The sequence below is a fragment of the Alligator mississippiensis genome, chromosome 5 (genome assembly GCF_030867095.1).
Source record: "Alligator mississippiensis isolate rAllMis1 chromosome 5, rAllMis1, whole genome shotgun sequence".
NCBI lineage: Eukaryota > Metazoa > Chordata > Crocodylia > Alligatoridae > Alligator > Alligator mississippiensis.
The window spans coordinates 133140648-133161574 of record NC_081828.1 but is presented as its reverse complement, the minus strand read 5'-3'; the positions used below and the strand labels follow the sequence as shown (position 1 = coordinate 133161574).

The 20927-nt window shown below is 42.9% G+C and overlaps 1 long non-coding RNA gene across 3 annotated transcripts in view; it reads left to right on the top strand.

Annotated features, from left to right (window-relative positions):
* LOC106739479 (uncharacterized) overlaps positions 1–20927 on the top strand; it is a 138611-nt gene that overhangs the window by 8361 nt on the left and 109323 nt on the right. For 2 of the 3 annotated variants that reach the window (XR_002089173.2, XR_009462549.1), the window contains exon 3: positions 2471–2563. This is a non-coding gene — a long non-coding RNA (uncharacterized LOC106739479). Of the gene's footprint in view, positions 1–2470; positions 2564–5950; positions 6353–20927 lie in introns of those variants that run through there. The other variant, XR_009462550.1, reaches the window with a different exon arrangement.

The following is a 20927-nucleotide window of genomic DNA, read 5'->3' as shown; positions in this document are numbered from 1 at the left end:
GATTGTATCTGGGTGTGTAAGGCAGCATGGTCTACAGGCACCCCTGGAGTAGGCGGTGGGGAGGGGGTGGAACCCCCCCACTGGCACCTCAGCTACTCTTGGGCTGATTGGGGCAGTGATCTGGGTGTGGAGGGACCAATTAGGAAAAGAGGGAACAATTGGGGTGGCAGTAGAATGATTTGGGGGCCAAGGGAGCAATTTGGGGGCAGGTGGGGCAGCATTCCAGCAGCTCAGCACCCACCCATTTCCTCAGAAATTTATTTAACTCAAGCTATGTAACATAGCTCAAAGATAATCCTTGCCTAGACTGTAGCATAACTTTAAGACGCCTAAAGGGCACTTAGCACTTGTTAATGAACCTTAATGTATAATGATGATTCAAATTTTAAGTGCTCTTAGCATGATCTAATTGTAATATGTAATATAGACTCATATCCTCTGGATCAGGCACAGAAGAGAGTACCTAAAAGGTACTGACACATGGATTAAATAGGGTTAGAAGTTAAAATCAGATTTTAAATTAGTCTGGTAAAAACCAAGTCCTGAAGTTTGGAAATGAGCAAAGGAAGATTAATGATATTCCTGATGTCAGTTTGGTATTAATTCAGCGAGTCACGACTAAGAAAGTAATTCCACAGAGCGACCCAAGCTTGTGGTGTTGACATCAACCCTTTATTAGTAAACCTTACCCTGTAATCTGCAGGGTGCTGGTAATTAGTGGAATTAGGGATGACCTTTCAAATTTGGTTCAAAATTACTTTGTGATATTTTTATTAGAACCAATTACTACAGGTTTGTAAATCCTCAGATTGGAACATTGTCAGGTTTGAATTAACTCTCTTTCTTTTTGGTCATATTTCACTGCAAGGTTCAGGCTTGTGTTTTTTCTCTGGTTTATTGCTTCTTGATAAGTAAGGCCAGTGACCACAGAGTGTGAGCTCCTCATTATGAGTTTTCTAGGAGCACATGATTTAGACTTGAAATGTACAATGAACAACAGCACCAAAAAGTCTGCTGAGAGCCAGGTAATGCCAGCAAACCGCAAAAAGCCTGAGCATGTAGTTTTGGGCTCAAAAAGTGATTAAATCAGCTGGTGTTAGTCAGAAACCTAACTGCTACTTTCTGTACAAATTGCAAACTACTAAACAAATGAGTTAGAATTCCAGCCAGTATAATCAGTCTGGCAGGACATAAAAACGTCTGATCAGCATCTCTAATATAGGAAAGGGAGGCCTACAAGAAGTCTGGAAATATTTTGTTTGCTTCAGACACAGGGTTTCTGCAAGGGCCAAGGCCATTACTTCTGTGCTTTAATGTATTAAATGGATGGGAAGCAGTTACTCTTTAAAAAAGTCTCCCTCCATTCTAAGTATTAATTAGTTAAGCTAAATAGGTGTTAAAGGAAAGAAACATATTAAAGAGCTGTAAACAGTTTAAGACCTTGACCACATGAGCACCTGGTGCTGCATCAGGAGCACATGTAAAAATGCCCTATGGTACTCCCTTATGTTTATATCAGTTTACTTTAAATAAGTAAGCTGCAAAAGAAGGTATGACATGAGTGCATGGTTTTCTGTGTAATGAGTACTAAAAAAGAGAGTGAGTCTGAGGAGCACTCAACTTTATGCTGAGCTAGCCTGTTTTTGTACATAATGTTTTTATACCACATTATGTTGAAGTCCATTTGCAATTAAGTGGTAGAGTACTAAATGTTTTAACCAAATTTCAGGGACACCTATGATGGGATCTCTTTATAATTTAGTCATATCGCTAGATAATATCTCACATGACATGGATATTTGACAGCCAGTTTGGTTAAGGTCAGTGGAATTTGTGTGTGTATTTATATTGCAGGTGGTTTCATCAAAACACAAGGTACATTCCTCCACTGTCATGTACCATGTATAATTGTTAACACTGGGGTGAAACAACTGGACTATTCTACTATGCTGATTAATTTTGCATCTTTTTTGCACACATTTAAATGACAACATGAGCGGTAAGCAGAGGAGAATCAGACCAAGAAACTCTGCCAGTGTTCCTCAATGATTGCAGGGTTGCTAGGAAAAGTTGAGCATGAGGGAGGACTGTTGAAGCAATGACAAAGAAGAATTGGAGCAATTTTCACTGAAGGAGAAAGATGAGTCAGACTCAAGGAGCACTTCTTTGTTTCCATGGTAAATTACTTGTACAGTTGAATATTGAAATTAGGACATAATAATTGTGTATTTAAAAATAGAGAGGGACCTACATTTAATTCTAGACTGTCAGGAAACTTAATCTCTGGAGCCAAGCTTTTTCATGTAAAAACTTATGTTTTAGTTATGTATATAGAGATATGTAATTACCCATACACATTACACATCTGGATGCACAAATGCAAGTGTTTATGGATTCCTATAATTCATATTATTTTCATATTCATAATTGAACCCTAACTTCTGTTTTTTTTTTTTCTTCTCTTTCTCAGGAGAAGACCATAAGGTGTATATGAACAGAAACACCTGACTATGCTAGAATTGGAAAAAGCTTAACTGGATCTACCTCTGTGAGAATTAAAAAGGTAACATGATTAAATTACTATATTTACCTACTGAGCTTTTACAGTGGCCTATGGACCACTGGACTATCCTGTGAAGTGCAAGGAGTTTGGACATAAATTTAGGGGAAATATGTTGAGCCCTTTAAGTAGATTTACAGTTAGTTGTGCATCCATCCTTTGCAATGGATGGCACAATATTTTCTTTTGCAGATCCTGCATCTGGAACAGCTTTTACCCACTAACATAAAAGCTGATAGATCTAGATCCACAAAAGGACATGGGTGTATGAAGCAGGACTTAAATGGACTTTGGGCACCTAAGACCAAGAGCACAATCTATAGAATATTTACTTAACCCTCTGAGGGCCTAAATTTTTATGAGTGATCTCCCTAACGTGCATAGAATGGTGGTATTTTGCATGCCTGCAACTGTTGCCATCTTGGTCACGCTGGGCATCTTGATGGGATTTCCAAACATGGCATCCCTGGTTTCTGGGCCTACCTCACTGGATGGTTTCTGGAGTTTATTCAATTACATTCTTTTCATCACAGTTGCCCAGCTTCAGTAGGAAGAGTGGAGGATGTTTCTACCCAACCTGGGTGGCTAGAGTACTCTTCTAGGAGGCTGGAGATGTTGCTTGAACCAGCTCATTAATCCAGGTCTCCTACTTACGAGGTTAATGCTCTAACCACTATGCAAGGAGTAGGCAATCTATGGCCTGCAGCCTGGACATAGCCCACAGAGCCTTTGGATCTGGCTTATGAAGCCATGGCTTTGACAGTGGTTGGCAATTGAGGAGAGCAGGTGTGACTGCACACACTGTGCTACACCTGAGGACTCCAGCAGTGGGGGAGCCTTCCTAGCAAACAGGTGGCACTGGCTGTGGTAGAGGGAAACTTTGCCTGTGCAACATCACACCCAGGGAGCAGTGATGGAAGTGGCCGGGCCCTAGCTCCTGCCTGCCTTGGACCTGAGCTGGGTCATTCTGGCCCCCAGCTGGAAAATATTGCTGACCCCTGTATTTTGCTATTATACAATAAGTAGGCTGTGCCTCCTCCAAAGAAAAGACTGATTGAAAGGTTGGTCTTAGGCACTAAGTCCCTAGAGAAACTTCAGGGCTTAGTGTGGTTCAACCAAGAACTCTTTCTGTCTGCTGAGAGAGGGAGTGCTTATTGGCACATGCCCCATGTTACACTAAGGTGGCTGTTTTGGGAGAGAGTTTGTTTGGAGTATGGTATGCCTCAGCATGTTGCTCCCCAGTGCTTCACAGACATGCATTTGGGGGTCTTAACTCAGGCCTTGAATTCTGTTCCAGAAGCTGAGTGGAATAAAAATTAAAGGCATGCTCAGCATCATCATGACTGTCTCTTTGTAGATCTGTGATATAACATTTTCCTTTCTCCATGCCTCTGAATTCCTCTGCTGTGATTGTTTTTAATTGAACTCTGAAGCAGTCATGGATACAAATTGGATAAAGAAAATGACACAAAGTAAAGTTGTATGCATCAAAGACAGAAGGTCCTGAGGGCACCACAAGGCGTATAACATGTGTTGCTTCCTTCTGAGGCAGGTCATTGACAAGATACAGACAGGCAGGGTTCTCTTGTTCTGTGCTGGGTTATATGTTATGAATGATTTATCCAGCTTCATCAGTTATGTTGGAGAAGAACAAAGCTGCAAGTCCTTTGTCTCGTTTTCACCCCTCCACCTTATCTCTTTTTCTCTGTCCTTCTAGAGCACAACGTATAGTATTGCTTAGAAACGTCCAGGAAGATTCTGGACTTTAGAACTAGTGAGACTCAGTGTATTGAGTATAATTAATTTGGGGGAAATTCATCATTGTATGAAAACATCTTCTGCCTTAGCTGGTTTAGGTGTAATGCACCACTGTGGTGTGAGGGTGCACATAGTCAGGATAAATTGTCTTAATAAACTCTTTTTTATTTGGTCGAGCAATGATAATAAACTTGTAATGGTTGTGTGCACTGGCAGGCAGGTCAATAATCTGCTTCCTAAACCACTCAGAATTACATTAGACCACTCAGAAAAAAAGGCTTATTACAGTTAATCTTCCACATACATCTTTAATCTCTCACTTATATCAAACTCAGATGAAGACAAAACTCTACCATGTAAGAATATGATTCTCGGCAGTTGACATCACATCTACACTTTTCAAGAAAAATGACATGTTTCTGATTTGCTACTGGATTTAAATTAAACTTCACAACTCTTCTATGATGAATGGAAGGGACATATATGGTATGGAATGCAGTAGCTTCTTAGCAGTAGTGGAATATAATTGCATATATAGTGTAACAGAGAGATAGAGAACGATACAGGGGTGTAGGCTGTAACCCTGTTGGTCTAAGGACATAGGCAGACAAGGTTCTTTGGGTGAATCTGATATCTTTTATTAGACCAACTTAAATAGTTGGAGAAACTTTTTTTTTTTTTTTTAAGCAAGCGTTTGGGTTCAAGGGTTTGGTGAAGGCATCAATATTTTATTAGGATTCAGTACTTTTGAATACTCCTGCTTGTGCTGTTGAGCTCTGGAATGCTTTTAGGCTCATTGTCCAATAATACACTTAAGGGCATTCAGTACCTCAGAGTTGAGTGAGGAAGATGCACAATTTTAAGACCCGTGCATAGAATTTATTTTACTGTGGAGAATATTCCCCAGGAACTGGTATATATAATGAGTAACAGAGCTCATTTATAGATGCAGAGATGGCACTATAGAAGTGTTCTGTAAAACAAATGTTTAACACACAATTAGTATACACTCCTTGTTTGGGACACAGTAAAAATATTTTGATACCAAAATAATATAGTGTGGGCTAGATCCTCCACTTGTGCAGAAAGCTGACATGCAGGGAACTCTACAAACGATACTCCTGCTTCAGAGAATCAGCTGCTGCTTTAGAGTATCCAGACTCACTGGAGGCCATGAGGTGTTTGCATGGCAAGTCTCCCCAGAGATTTCAACAAAGGAGAGCAGCTTTGACTGGGTTAAATAGGATCACTGCTGGTAGAGACTGTCTGGAAAATAAGGCCTATATAGTTTCTTTACTTAGTTTTAGTCTATTTAAATCCTATGAATGTGTACATTTTCAATGCAATATTTTTGCGATGAAGCACCTTATGTATCTTTTATATTTGCATGTTACATTTTAAATATTTCTTTAAGAAGCTTTCTTTAAGAGCATTTTAAAGAAAGCTTTGTTTATTTCTTTGGGGATTTATAGATGCTTAAAATGTAGAGAAATATTATTTTACAAGCAAGAAAACTGGGAAACAAGAAGGTTATGCAACTTTTCCAGGGTGGATGAGTATACCCCCTCTGGGGGAAGCCTGTTCCAAACCCTTGGCACTTGACTTTGTAAAGAAGTTTTTCCTTGTGTCTAGCCTGAAGCAATCTTCAATCAATCTGTGCCCATCATTTTGTGTCTTCCCCTGGGGGGCCTTGGTGAATTGTTGCTCCTCCAGGCCCTGATGTACACCCCTGATATACTTCTAGGCTGCCACCAAGTCCCCTCTGAGTCTTCTCTTCTCCAAGATGAACAGTCTCAAGTCTTTCAGCCTCTCCTCATATGACCTGGTCTCTAGCTCTCTAATCATGCACATGGCCCTCCTTTGGACTCTCTCAAGCTTCTTCACATCCTTAGTTGTTGGTTAACTGAAACATAAAATAGCTTTTGTCTTAAATTTCTGACTTACAGTTCATACATGGTAAGAAATAAAGTGTACGTAATGGTGTATGTAGTAAGACTGTGTGTAATGGTGTTCTTCAGTGTTCTTCAGTTGTTGCTATTACTGTTTGGACTAACAAAAAAGTCTGCACAGCAGTAGTACCTGATGAGGTTATCAGATTCTCCTAAATTAAAGGAAACTTGAAAATGACTCCAATCAGATACTATAGCTCTGTGTGTGAATGCTTATTTATTAGCTCAAAGGATAGCTTACTCCTGCACAGATGAGGGATTTCAATCCTTCAAGATTTAGCCCTGATTCAGCAAAGTACTGAAGTACTTTTTTAGTTGTTATTAACTTCAACAGGACTTAAGTATGTGCTTTGCTGAATTGAGGCTTTAATATGTACACACTTTCCTGAGATTGCCTTTTCTTGTTTTCAACTTTGGTTTGATATGATGCAAACTGATGCTGAAGGAAAAAAAACCCTTTCACTTCAGAGTAGATTTCATTAATATCTTCAGGTTTTCTTTCCCCCCTTCCCCCTCCATCTCATTTTTTGAGAAATGGCTCTGATCTGCAAAATTCAGACAGGGACTGGATTTGCATTAAATTGGGATGTTGGCCCTGGATTTCGGACCCAGATGCCTTGTTTTGGGTGGGGGGAAACCCACCCTCAGACCAACCATAACCTTTCCATTTGATAATAAGCAAATTTATTGATACACAGTGATAACAGAAATGAAGCAATACAAACAATTGAGCAGTTCTGTATATCTACCAAATCCTAGGGCTGTCGTCAGAGTCAAAGTACACCTGGCCAGAATGCAGTCTTCACTCTGAGGTGGTCTTAGGTGTCAGATGTCAGCAGCCTGGAGGCAGGATGCTGAGGCCCACACCCCCCAGTGGGATGGATGAGATGGGCTGGTGGTGTGCCCTCTGTCCATGGTGGCCTTGGGAACCCCTCCCAGGGATTGGGATGGGGATGGGGACCTGGGTGGAATGGGGAGGGACCGTTTGTTACTCTCAAGTCTCTGCTTTTGTATTTTTCTTCCCCCTGATGACTCTTGATCCATGGCTGTTGCTGGCTGGTCTCTCTGTGGTCGTCACACATCCACGTAGCTCAACACATGCACACATACTAATTTGGTCTTTCGGGGCTTTTTCCTAATTTGATCTGTTCCCCCAAAACCAGGACTCAGGCCCTCCTGTTCTGGGGCCTTGTTAATTGGTGCCATCCTTATCTTATGTTATGGAACAGCATGGTACATGCCCCCAGTTTCTCAGACTGTGTGTATATCCAGTGGCCTTGTTGTGTTAGACAGACTGTCTGTTTTGAAGGCTGTGTAACTCTGTATGTGAGACCCAAGCTTTTTAGAAATCAATTAACCCCTGATGCCAACCCTGAACCATTCTAATGCATATACCTATAAGCCAATTCCCAAATAGCAAACCTTTAAATACCATTTTCTGAGCCAAGAGAGGAGGTTTGGGAATTGAGTTTTTGTTTGGTTCATGTGGGTCTGCTACAAAAGTTCACATTTAGCTCTGAGTTCTATAAAATCCAGGGATGTTTCAGTCTAAACATTTGTGTTGGGTTCACTGTTACTATTTTCAGTGGAATTTTTTTTACCCATGGTTGTGTTGTGTTACTTAAGTAGCCTTTCTGTATATGAATGAGCTTGATAATTTTCCTTGTTCATAGTCTTATTAGGTATACCAACAATTCTTGTGTTTCAAAGGCTTTTGACTGGGGAGTACTCTCAGGTCCCTTATCAGTCAACCTTCTTTTACCACCTATGGTCCCAGCAAGATAAACACATCTTGCATACATTTCTGATTTCCCAGTGGAAGGTCAGTTTACTGTGATGTCTTTTCAGTCCTTTGAACTTTAAAGATCTTTGTTTCCTTATGGCAACAAAAATAGATGGCAAAAATAGATTAAAAAAAAAAAGGAAAAAATCCTTGTGGTCTTATGTTAAACCTCAAGGCATTGCTTTCACTTTCTGAGTTACTTTGCAAGCTTTATTATATTTTTCAATAATTAGTGGGTATCACTTCAAGAAATTTTGTGTTCCAAATGAATTTACAATGAAAGAGTCAAAATGGAAAGTACCTCACAGTACATCAAGGAATGTATCAATGAAACCTGATCTTTGCATAACTCTTAAAGGGAAAGTTACCTTTTCTGGCCCAAAAGGTATTTTCCTTCTTTAAGGGTGAAAATCATGGGTTCCATGTCTAGAATAACTATATCTACATATATTTCTGTAGTTATATATAGACTACAGGAGCTTTAGCTATACCAAGTCCTCAGTGCTTACTGTATCTTCTGAATTTTTAGGACTTAAAATAACATAAAACAGAAGATGTGTTAAGGGCTGGATTGTTCCTTATATTTATTACTTGGTGACACTTTCAAAACTACCAAAGTCTTACAGCAGCGTCATTACATTCTTAAAAGAAAGTGGCATCACCCTGGGGTCATAACACCAAACACTGTGTTCACACTGGTGAACCAGAGCAGGTGCTTAAGGAAAGGTGTTACTATTTCTGCATCTGTGCCCAGTCCTCCAGAGCACTGGGTTGCATTCATCCTACATGTGTCTTCTACAGATTCAAAACCGGCTCCTAATCTTTTTTTCAAATGCCTCATTCTTTTTACTTAGACATTATGTTCATGGCTCACTTTCTCTACTTAGATGTAATATCCCTTTTGCTTTCAGGGAAACAATGTGGTTTTCTGAAATACCCGAATCGTGATTGTGTTTAAGTATTTAAAATGGCAATGCCAATGGGGTTTGTAGGAAGCTGTGGGGTTATGTGGAAGAGGAGGGTGACTGGGGGTGGGTGCGTGGGCGCATGTGTGTGGTGGGGTGTGTAGCATGTAGCAGTGAGCAGGGCTCCACCTCAGAGGTGTGAGGGTATGTTTGAGGTTATGGTATTTGTGGGATGTGCGATTGTGTGTGGAGGAAGATGTCTGTGGGGAGGGTTTGTGGGTAAGTGGGATGAGCATGGGATCCCCCGCATGCACTTCTGTCAGCCGGTCAGCACCTGCCCTCTCTTCTCAACAGCCTGGAGCCTATGCACCCTGCGGCACTTCCCTGCCACTACCAACAGTGTGCGGCCCCAGCGTGGCTTGGGCTTGCTCTGCACCACTCAGCCATGGTGAATCCTGCCATCCCTGTGCATTCAGCAGGGGTGGGGCAGCTCCTTCTGGTTCCTGCTGCTGGCACCAGACCCGTGGTAGTGGCAGGGGCCAGTGCGCGCAGCCCTGACTCTGGCCCTGACACCACACGCCCCATGCTGGCTCCAGACTTGCCTGTCAGGGCTGAGTAGCAGTGGTAGCAGCAGCATCAGGCAGAAACTGTTGCTTGGTGAAGGGGGGGGAAGTGGCCCCTCCTCTTCCCCCTTACTCCTGCAAGACATTTTTTTTGGTGCAGCTGCCCACACTGAGCTGCAGTGCGGCTGTCACTGCCACCTCTGGGCTGCTCTTTGGCTGCTCTGCACTGTCACTGCTGTCATGCTGAGTAGCCCAGAGGTGGCAGTGACGGAGTGGCATGGCAGCTCGGTGTGGCGTGGGCTCTGGGCAGCTGTACCAAAAACTGCCTAATGGCAGCGAGTGGGAGGGGCCACTTTCCCCCCACACAAAGCAACAGTTTCTGCCTGGGGCTACCACCGCTGCTGCTGCTGCTCAGGCCAGAGGGGCAAGCCCAGAGCTGATGCTGGGGCCCAGGCTCAACAGTGGTGGCATGCAAGAAAAACTGCTGCTCAGTGTAGGGTAAAGGCAGCCCCTCCTCTTTACTGGTGCAGCTGCCTGGAGCCCACATGGGGCTGCCTTGCATCTGCTCTGTACTACCAACACTGCCCAGCTGGCAGTGGGCAGGAAAGTGGGAGTGAGTGGGTGTGTGGAGCGCAGCCACTTCAGGGCGGGAGCATGGGGCCTGCGCTGGTGTCCCAAGGCCAGTGCTGGTGGGACCTAGAGTGGGGCAGCAGGAGCATTGGGTCCAGTGGCAGCTGTACTGGAGGGGGGACAAAGGTCCCACACTCCTGCCACCCCACTCTGAGTCCCGCTGGCGCTGGCCCTGGACATGGGTGCAGGCCTCACGCTCCTACCCAGCTGTCCTTATGCTTCACATGCCTGCTTGCTGCCGCTATCTCCCACTTGTAACTGCCATTTCCCTGCTTTCTTGTTGGTCGCTGGCTGCTCCAGCACCACATGGCTCCCAGATGCATGGCCGGACTGCGGGAGCACAGAGCTCATGCCGGTACCCCAGGGCCAGGACCAGGAGGGTGTGTGTATGTTCATGGGGCAAATCCCACATGCACACCTCACCATACACATGCACCCCCCTTTGCACTGCCATACACACAGACCCCCACATCCACACCCACCCACACTCCACATATCCACACACACACCTACATGCTCCCTCACTCCACACCCACACCCCCCTACAATCCTATACTAACCCCAATGTCCGCCACCCCCCCACAACATACAAGTGTAACACCTCATTTTAAGCTATTGTGCAATCCCCTCTGTATGTACCAACCAAACACATGTAAATCAGGTCAAAAGTATTTTTGAAATCAAATTAGTATTGTAGATATTTGCTTTTTAGAATATAATTTGGTATTTTTCTGGTTCCGGGATGGCAAAACTTATTGCTGAAAGGAGTACTTGTGGGGGCAAAGGGAGGTACTTCTGGTGGCAAAGGTCAGGGGTTAGGGGGTAGGACTTCTGGTTATAAGATGGTGACCAGGGGGCAGGGCACTTGTCAAGGGATGGGGCTACCCATGTGGCCCTCGACAGCTTGCCAAAATTTGGTAAGTGTCCCTTGGCCCAAAATAATTGCCTGCTCCTGATATAAACCCTTTCCTTTGCAGTGGGGTACCCCAGGGCTTGGTCCTCGAGCCTGCACTGTTTAACATCTTCATCAGCAACTTGGATGAGGGGGTGGAAAGCACGCTGCCCAAGTTTGCTGATGACACTAAGATGTGGGGCGAGGTGGACACACTTGAAGGGAGAGAGAGGCTGCAACTAGATTTAGGCAGACTACAAAAGTGGGCAGACGAGAATAGAATGGGGTTCAATGTAGACAAATGCAGGGTGCTGCACCTTGGGAGAAGGAATCCACAGCATACATACAGGCTGGGGAGTTCCCTTCTTGAAAGCACAGAGGCAGAAAGGGATCTTGGAGTCATTATTGACTCCAAGATGAACATGAGCTGCCAATGCCAGACCGCAGCCAGCAAGGCCAGCCATACCTTGTCATGCATCCAAAGGTGCATCTCAAGCCGGTCCAGAGAAGTGATACACCCCTTCTATGTGACTTTGGTCAGGCTGCAGTTGGAGTACTGCGTCCAGTACTGGACGCCGCACTTCAAAAGGGATGTGGCCAGCCTGGAGAGGGGTCAGAGGAAGGCCACCCACTTGGTGAGAGGGCAGCAGGACAGGCCCTACGAGGAGAGACTGAAGGACCTCAACCTGTTCAGCCTCAGCAAGAGGGGACCTGGTGGCTGCCTACAAGCTCATCGGGGAGATCAACAGCAAATAGGTAGAGCCCTTTTCTCCCCAGCACCACCTGGGGTGACAAGGAACAATGGTAATAAGCTGATGGAGAATAGGTTTAAGTTAGTGATCAGAAGGCAATATTTTACAGTTAGGGTGGCCAAAATCTGGAACCAACTTCCCAGGGAAGTGGTCCTCGCCCCTACCTTGGGCAAATTCAAGAGGAGGTTGGACGATCGCCTGTCTGGGGTCAGCATTCATTCCTGCCTGTGGCAGGGGGTCAGGCTAGGTGATCTGTTCAGGTCTTTCCTGACCCTAGCTACTGTGAAACTATGAAACGATGAAACAGGTAAGATTTCAGAGATGGATGGAGTCAATAATAATCAAAAGCTCTGTTTTCCCCAGTAACTATTTAGTGGCGTATTTGGAATCAGTGGACTCTATTTACATAGCTATCTATATCACAGAAGTACTGGCAAGAATGTGCACATATAGCATAGTGGCTAACATATATACATTAAACTACCTTCTGACCTGGGAAATGATAATTGCTCAGGCAATGGGAAGGCAGGATGGGCAAGCCTGCTTAGCTGTTGCTCATGAGATATCTGTTCTGTGGAATACGCAGAGGACTTGAGTCTCCAGGGTTGCCATTCAAAGCAGGAAATACACTTCCCATTTTTTAAAGGAAAAATAGATTATCAATAAATAATGGAGTGAGATGTGATATCTCTTTGTTCCTTTAAGAATTTCTGAGCTTGGAACATTTTGTAAGATTTGGCATGGATATCTGGGGACTGAGCTGAAGATGGTGAACATATGGGAAAGCCCAGGAGGAAGCATGCAGTTTTAACTTCCAGCCCTTGTTTTTGGGTTGTTACACTAATATAATGAAAGGACATTAAATGATCTGAGGTTATTAAACCCTAAATGTTACTGAGTCCTTTTGGGGATCACATGCAAAATGTAATTAAACCAAGCCTAGATATTTTAACTTGTAGCGCAACATTCTTTCAATATAAACTGATTTTGGCTGAAGTTTGGAAGTTGTTCATTAATTCATTCATTTTTTGATCAGTAACGTGCATAGACATTGTCTTCTGCAGTTGGGTCTAATAAGCCAGTAACTACTAATAACATGAAGTTGTGGTACAGATCAAACCATTACCCAGAAAGACATATGTTGATAAAAGATTGTTAAAATCCTGCTGAACTGAAGATTTTTCAGCTACTAGTGCTATGGATCAGAAAATGGACACGACCCTAGTCTTTAAAGTACTTAACAGCCTGCACATCCAGAAGAACCTTCCATGACTGATTTTGTAGCCAGGAAGAGAGGTCTTCTCTTATGTTTACTGTTATGTGAGCTATTGCTGGAGGATATTGATAAGGCTTCCTCTACACATTACATGTATTACTCAATTACCTGGTTAATTGTGCAATTAATTTAGGCTGGATACATGTGCAAATTAACTATGATGCCTTTAATGGGTCCAATCAGCTGTAAAGTTATTGCTAGGAAATGTGTAATAATTTTAGAGCTGGTTGCTATTCTGCTTTAATTTGTACATGTAGGCCATGGTCCCGCAGCTGGGAGCCCTGCCAGGTGATCAGTGCTTCCAAGTGCAAGGGCCTATGTGCACCCTCAAGCTGGGGAGCTCCCAGCTGATGCTGACTCCCAGCTGTGAGAGCACATGTCCCTGCAGTTGGGAGCCCCATCAGCTGACAGGACTCCCAGCCACAGGGGCAGCTGCTGTTATCTCCCAGACCTAGGGGTGCGCCTACATCCCAGTAGCTTGGACACCATGGCACCTGACTGTGTGGCTGGGAAATCACAGCAGCTGTGGCCACAGGAGCCATAGGAACTTGTTTCTTTCTGGTGTAGGGGGTCCCCCTCGTTTGGGATCCCCCTGCACCAGCAATAAGGCTTGATGGGATCTGATTCACAGTCCGAGAGTCTTAGCTTCTGCCATGCATGTATGGCATGGCAGGAAGTGTGATTGTGTGGATTGTGCATTACATCTTCTCTTTGGAGGTGGGCAATTATTTTGTCTGGCGGGCCACTTCGTGAATTTTGGTGAGCTGTAAACATAAACAAAATCTTTCAGAAGATATTATTTTAATAAATGATAGATAAAGAACAAATTGTATCCTAAACATCAAACATCTACTATAACGTATTTTAATTTAATTAAACAATTAATTTTTGTCCTGATTTTATGTTTTTTTTGAATAGTGTATATAGAGGTGATTTCATAGTGGCTCAAAATAAAGTCTTACTTTTGTATATTGTATAGGAGGGGTGTGGGTGCGTGCATGTATGTGTGGGGCTGCCCATTCGCTAGGTCCTGGGAGCCAGGTTGGGGGTGGGGACACAGAGGAAGGGAGCGTAGGGGGTGAGCCCAGCACAGCTCACCTGGGCTGTGTAGGTGCGGTCCACACTTGCACCCATCTGGCCTACGGCTGCCTCCTGCAGTGGTCCATTATAGGGCAGAGCCCTACCCGCTCCCACCTGGGTCAGTCCATGCTACGCTCTTACCCGTATTCACTTTGCATACATCAGGTGGCCTTGCTCTTGCCCTGCCCAGCATGCACAGTTTCCTGGCAGGGCTGCTGCCATAGATGCCCAGGTACTGCTTGGGTCCTCCCACCTCCAGTGGCTCCTTCTCTTGCCCCTGCTGTTCTGCTCCAGGTCGGAAGAAAGTTGCAGCCAGGTGGCTCTTACTCCAGAGCACAGGGCTCCAGCTCCAAGTCCTGGCCACTTTCGTTCCACTCCATCCACCTAGTTAGTGAGCAGCCAGCAGCAGGTGGTCGAGTGGGTGAAAGTCAGCTGAGAGCTGGAGCTGCCCAGTCATGTGGGGGTAGAAGCCACTCAGCTTCAGTTTCTCCCCTGCCTGGCTGCATCTGTGCTTACCAGCATGTGTCTCCACTGTCACTTCCTCGTGCTACCTGCTGCCCAGACAAATGCAGCAGGGGTAGGAGAGGAGAAGCCTCTGGAGGCAGGGGGAGCTGAGAAGTATCTGGGTGGCTGCAGTCGCACCAGGACCAGTCCTGCTGGGAAGCTGTGCATGCTAGCTGAGGCTGGGACCATTGGTGGGCGTGGAAGGGAGTGTAGTGCAGGCTGCTCCAGGTGGGAGTGGGTAGGGCTCGCAGAACCACGGGGGCAGCCATGGGCCAGATACAATCAATTGGCAGGCAAGATCTAGCCCATGGGGCATATTTTGGTGAGACCTGTTTAACATGCACACATAGAGGGGCCCTAAGGAACTTATTATTCACCAAACAATTTTACTCAGTAAGAACAGCCCTTATGTCAGTTTCTTTGTCACTCTAAAAACACATTTTAATAAAATGAGTTAAAAATATAGTTTTTGTGGAATTTGTCATTTCTATGCAGTGAAAATGTTTTAATTTTCCTGCTTCATATTTATTTTTCCCCTTCACTCTCTTTTATTAATTTCCTTGGTATTGTTCCTCATCTATTCTTTGACTTTTTTCATCCTACTTTCCCTTCAATGTTATTTCCATGCATGAAGTTCCCAAAGATTATACTCGCATATGCAGGACCTTTCCTCAACAAACCCATACAACTCCCCACAAAGGTTCCCCCAGTCCACACGCACTTTCCTCTGCACTCTGGCCCTAATTCAAACTCTTTCTCTCTTAGCTTCTTGCCTCTGACTGATGCAGCAGCCTTCCCTGGTTCTCTTGTTTTGCCCTGGTCTCTAAGGGTGCAAACAGACAGTGTTTTTGTGCCACCATAAAAATATTTATGGCAGCACAAGTTGTGAGCACACAGATATCTTTGCCCCTTGCTATGCTCCAAGTGCCCCAAAATATTGCCACAGCTAGTCTATATACACAGAGATTCAATTTCTGTTTTAAGGGCCCCATCAGTCTTACAAACACTCTCTCCCCCTTTCCTCCACTTGTCTGTATAATATGACTCTTTCCTTTCTCTTTTACCTTTTGCTCCAACTCTTCTTCACTCTGTCTACCCCTTCCCTAGAGTCTTTTCTCTCCTTTCCTAGACTTTAACCATCCTCCCTTCTTGCTTTAGTGCCTACTCTTCTTTCTCCTATGGCAAATCCTTGCCCCCCTTAGGGTCTGTGCGAGGGGGAGACTTTTGCAAAGTGGGGCAATGAAGTACTGTTTTGACAGGCTGAAGACTGACTGGCTAAGCAGAAGCTCTGCAGGAAAGTACCTGGGGATTGCAGTGGACAGTAAGCTAAATATGAGCCAATACTGTGCCCTTGTTGCCAAGAAGGCTAATGGCATACTGTGCTGCATTAGTAGGAGCATTGCCAGCCAATTGAAGGAAGTGATTATTTCCTGCTATTTGCTACTGGTGAGACCACATCTGGAGTAAGGTGTCCAATTTTGGGCATGCCACTATGGAAAGGATGTAGACAAAATAGAAGGAATCCAGCGGAGGGCAGTAAAAATAGTGAGCGGGCTGGGGGACGTGATTTCTGAGGAGAGGCTGAGGGCTTATGTAGTCTGGAGTAGAGAAGACAGGGTGGTGGTGGTAGGGAATTAATAGCAGCCTTCAGTTACTTGAAAGGGATGGAGGTAGACTGTTCCTAGTTTAAAAGAGGATGTAGCTAGTTTGTTCTCACTGGTGGCACATAACAGAACAAGGAACAATGGTCTCAAGTTGCAACAGGGGAAGTTTAGATTAGATATTAGGAAAAATTGTCTCACCAGGAGGGTTGTAAAGCACTGGAACAGGTTATCCAGAGAGGTTGTGGAATCTCCATCCTTGGAGGTTTTTAAGACACAGTTAGAAAAAGCTTTGGCTGGGATGATCTAGTTGGGGCTGGTCCTGCTTTAAGAAGGGATTGGACTAGATGACCTCCTGAGGTCCCTTCCAACCCTAAATTTCTAGGATTCTATACCTGTGCTCTGCCCTCTGCTGGCTCTACTAACTGTGGCAATGCAGGAACCTTTTCCTTTTGGCACCAACACGAGCTGGGTAGGAATGGATAGGAGGACACGTCTTAAAAGGGGAAACATTTCCTTTTTTAACCTCCAGTGATAAAACGGGCAAGATTCCGTTAGAGTGGGTTGCAGGGGAAATGTTACAAGGGAGAAATGAAGTAAGAGAGGGATGAGTTCTCTTGCTCACTGTGCCCAAAGATAATTGTGCCACTTTATGACCCCTGCTGCCTCAGTAGAATCTGAACTGGAGACTGAATTCATTGGAAGTTGTTTGTATCTAGCAGGAGGAGAACTGGGTCCTTTAAGTGCATCTTTTTCTCTCTTTCTACACTTACATTATGAATGGACCCTATTGACTACAAGCAGGATCAACATGGGGCTGAGCAACTTGAACAGGAAAGAGACCAGGTCAAAGGTCAGAGACAGGGAGGACTTGAAAGGGGCTACTTTTGGGTGGAGATGACATGAAGTGTCACTAGTAGGACCATTTGTTTCCTTTTCATCAGTGATCAGAAGGAAGGGATGTGCAGTAAGGAGAGAAACCTGAAACCAAGCTGTTAAAAGCAAGAAGCATTTGATAATGTGTTACAACAGCCTCAAAACTGAGAATGGCTCAGTGAGACTAGCTCAGCACCAGATTTGTGGTTAGGAAAGTCAGCCAAGTGACACGTTAATGATGTGAGGAAGTGAATGTATATTCTCTAAGTTGATTTGCTACAGAAGAGTTCAGTTGAAAAGATTTAATATGGAACTAATACTGAAAGAAACCTCATTGCATAGCACTTAAAATAAATAAAGAATTATTCACAGATTATTCTAGGGTATGTAAAGAGAGGCTTTGAAAATATATTAGGACAAATAATAATAATAAAGTAAAACTTGAAACTTTAATTCAGTTTTCATTCAGTTCTTTTTCAGGCAAACTCCCTACTGATTTAACTGAGATTTTTGCCTGCAAAAAAATGTTGATCCAATGCTTCTACTGCTGTCAAGGAACTGATGAGGCCTCATTTGGGACATTGTGATAAATTCTGGCCATTTTATTATGAACATTTTTCTTGAATAAGACTAGAGAATTAGCCAAATGGTTCTGATGCTTTAGGGAATGATACTGATATTTTGTTGTGAAAGGAATATACTAATGCCAGGATGGTGAATATCAGTAAACAGATATAGCACTGCACAGATTCTGGTTCAGGGACCCTGGCAATTTTTGCTATAGCTACAGAAACATTTTTCTTGGGAGAGAATAATCTAAAAAGAAAACTCCAATATACAGCCCACATTATTCTGCAGGGATGTAAATAATATATATGATGGGTAAGAGAAACTACTTTGGATAGATCAAATTTAAGAATCAGAGTGCAAAAATTCAAGTTAAAGAAGGTCAAGCTTAAAAGGAGCTCAAATGGAATTTTTTTATATAGTGGGCAGTCAAAAGTCAAGAATCTGCTGTTAAGGCTGAGTTTAGAGTTTAAAGCAGAGATTCAGCTACTTGGTTGCAGATGGAGAATACAGCATACCTTCCCAAAATAATGGTATGAATTCGGAATAAATTTCTTGAGAATTTATATGTAAATCACGTAATTACTTAAGCCAGTTAAAAGAAACTCAAGATGGGTCTTACAAGTCAGTTAGCTTCAAATCATTACTTTGTGTTGTGTTATTTAAATAATAGTATAACGCAAACATTTTGAACTTCTCACGTAGGCAAAACACATTAACTTCTCATGCATTGGCTATGTTTAAAATTTTTTTGTTTAGCATTGGTAACTTTTTCTTGTTATATTTTGTAACTGAAAGTTTCTTCTTCAGCAGAATCCAATAAATAATATTCTGCTACAGAGAACTCCAGGAAGAATGGCTCTCTTTCTTAAAAGACTGCCATTCCCTATTGTTCTCAGTGGGAGGTGAGGCTCCAGGTTGCTCTGAGTAGGCACTATAGCATAAAAAGCAATAGGAAGGGAAAAAAAGGCTTCTTCTAAAATGGCCATCCATTCTCATTGTTCCTAATTAGACTGAAGGCACGCTGTTTTCCAAGAAGATGGTGGCTTCTGATAGTGTACTCTTGAAATTTGGTTTTGCATGCGGAGATCTCAAGCTACGGGAAAATAGCTAGAATGCTGGCTGTTTTACACAGATCCAAAGTGAGATAAACCAGCCAGAGTTTGCCCCCTGAAAAGCAGAATTAAAATAAAAAACATTAATATTGACACTATATATCAGAAAATTGTTGAATTCCTTTCTTACCATTCATGTGTAACTTTTTTAAAATTCTTTTTTAAAAAGCATGACAGCAGGCTTTCATGTTGACAGTGCACTCTGGCAAGCTGATGTCCTATTACATATTCAGGAAGTTCAGAATTAAGACTCATTTGAAAATAATCCAAAATAAATCCAAGCATGCTAATAAGGTATGGGAATGCATAGTTTAGGAACCCAAGGAATGTTAACTCCTACCTATAGTAACACAGTTGATGAAAAAATAAAAGAAAAAGTGGAACTATTTTCTTTAAAAATCAATTTAATGTCATTGGGGGCTAAAAACATTATTATACCTCAATCATAATGGTTTGACTACTACACAGTGCTACTTCACAGTGAAGCTAAGTTTGTTATGGGTGCTTTAACTGTGGATTTCCACTTCTTCATAAATTGCTTAGGTTTCTTTCCAGTTCCACAGTTTTTCTGAATTTCTTGGATTTATAGTGCTTAGTTTGGGGATTATGTAATGTTTTTACCTTTAGAGTACTGCCTTAATTCCAGTTTAATGTCTTTTTATCTGACAAAATGGAATAGAGAAGAATAGGTACTACAGTATGAAGAAATTCTAAGTTAAAGAGGAAATCATAGGAAAAATACTGTGCAATAAAACTGGGTAAAAAAAAAAAAGAGAACTGGGTAAAAAAATGGAAAAATATCTGACCATTGGTGGGGGTGGGGTTGGGGGAATCATTGAATAAATTGGAAGGATTGTTCATGCAGGCTGTCCACCTCCTCCTGTTATGCAGATTGTTGAGTTCAAGTGTTAGCCCAAGGGACTTGGATTGATTGAGGAGAGCCAGTGGGCCTCTGTTTGTTCCTGGTGATTGTTAAAGCTCTAGGTTTTATGGAAGAAAAGTTAGTGTATTCTTTTTGCCATTTCTGGTCACTGTTACTTATACAGTTTCTTTGACAAATTCTAATTAACAGTATAATGAATGAGCATAAATAATACAAAAAATTCCAGCACTTCTTGCAATTTGTCAAAACTTTAAAAATACAGCTGTCTTTGAAAACTTTTAAGAGACGTCTCTCCGAAAAGTTCTAATAGCTATTTCTCCAGAGATGCTTGTACTTTTTCTCTCTTGTATAGCTTTTTTAGGGTCTGAATTTGCTGGACAAGACAGTCCACTGATCTTCAGAGGCTGTAGTTACTATACAGGGAACATGAATTCATTTCCTCATTCCCCGTCTTTCACTCCTTTTGCTGGCATAGATTTGCAAGTTCAAGGTATGCAGCATATATGTTTGTATACTATAACACTAAGAATTTCAAAACAAACTGGATGATTTCCATACCCAACTCCTGTTTTAGAGACATAACTCCCATTGGAGGTATAATGAATGGGAGGTATATCAGAAACCATAGGGGACTTTGAAAAACTCAACCTATATCCAGTACTAACTAGACAACCAAGACAGTGAATGACCAGGGGTTGGAAAACACTCATTTTGCCATAGCTAATGTATCAAACATTTGCAACGAGCAGTTCATGTACAGTGTCTACCAGTATTAAAAATATCTGCTAACTGGCTGATACCTCTGGCCCTTTTTCCTCCAAGTGATTTGCTTCTTGACACTTGTCTTGAAATCCCAGTAACTGCTGTGTGTCACTGGCTATGGAAGAACATGCTCAACTTGGAGGGATCTAGGAACTCACTTTATTCAATGGTAAATTCTTTGGCCATCTTTGAAGCACTTTGATTGTCTAGCAAATTGATTTCTTTGCAGTTTTTCCCAGCAGCAAAGAAGACAGTTATTGACTCAAGGCCTTGTCAAAAACCAGGAGTTCTCAAAGCAGGGTAAAATGGGAGGATGCTTTACCAAGAAAGCAGAGAACTCTGTGGAGTAAGAACTGAATCTGTCTTCTATTGCAGTGGTTTTCAACCTTTGGTACCTTACATACCCCTTGCCAATCGACGTAGCAAAAGTGAAACTGGAAGTCCCACCGTGGCACTTCTAGTTTTGCCGCC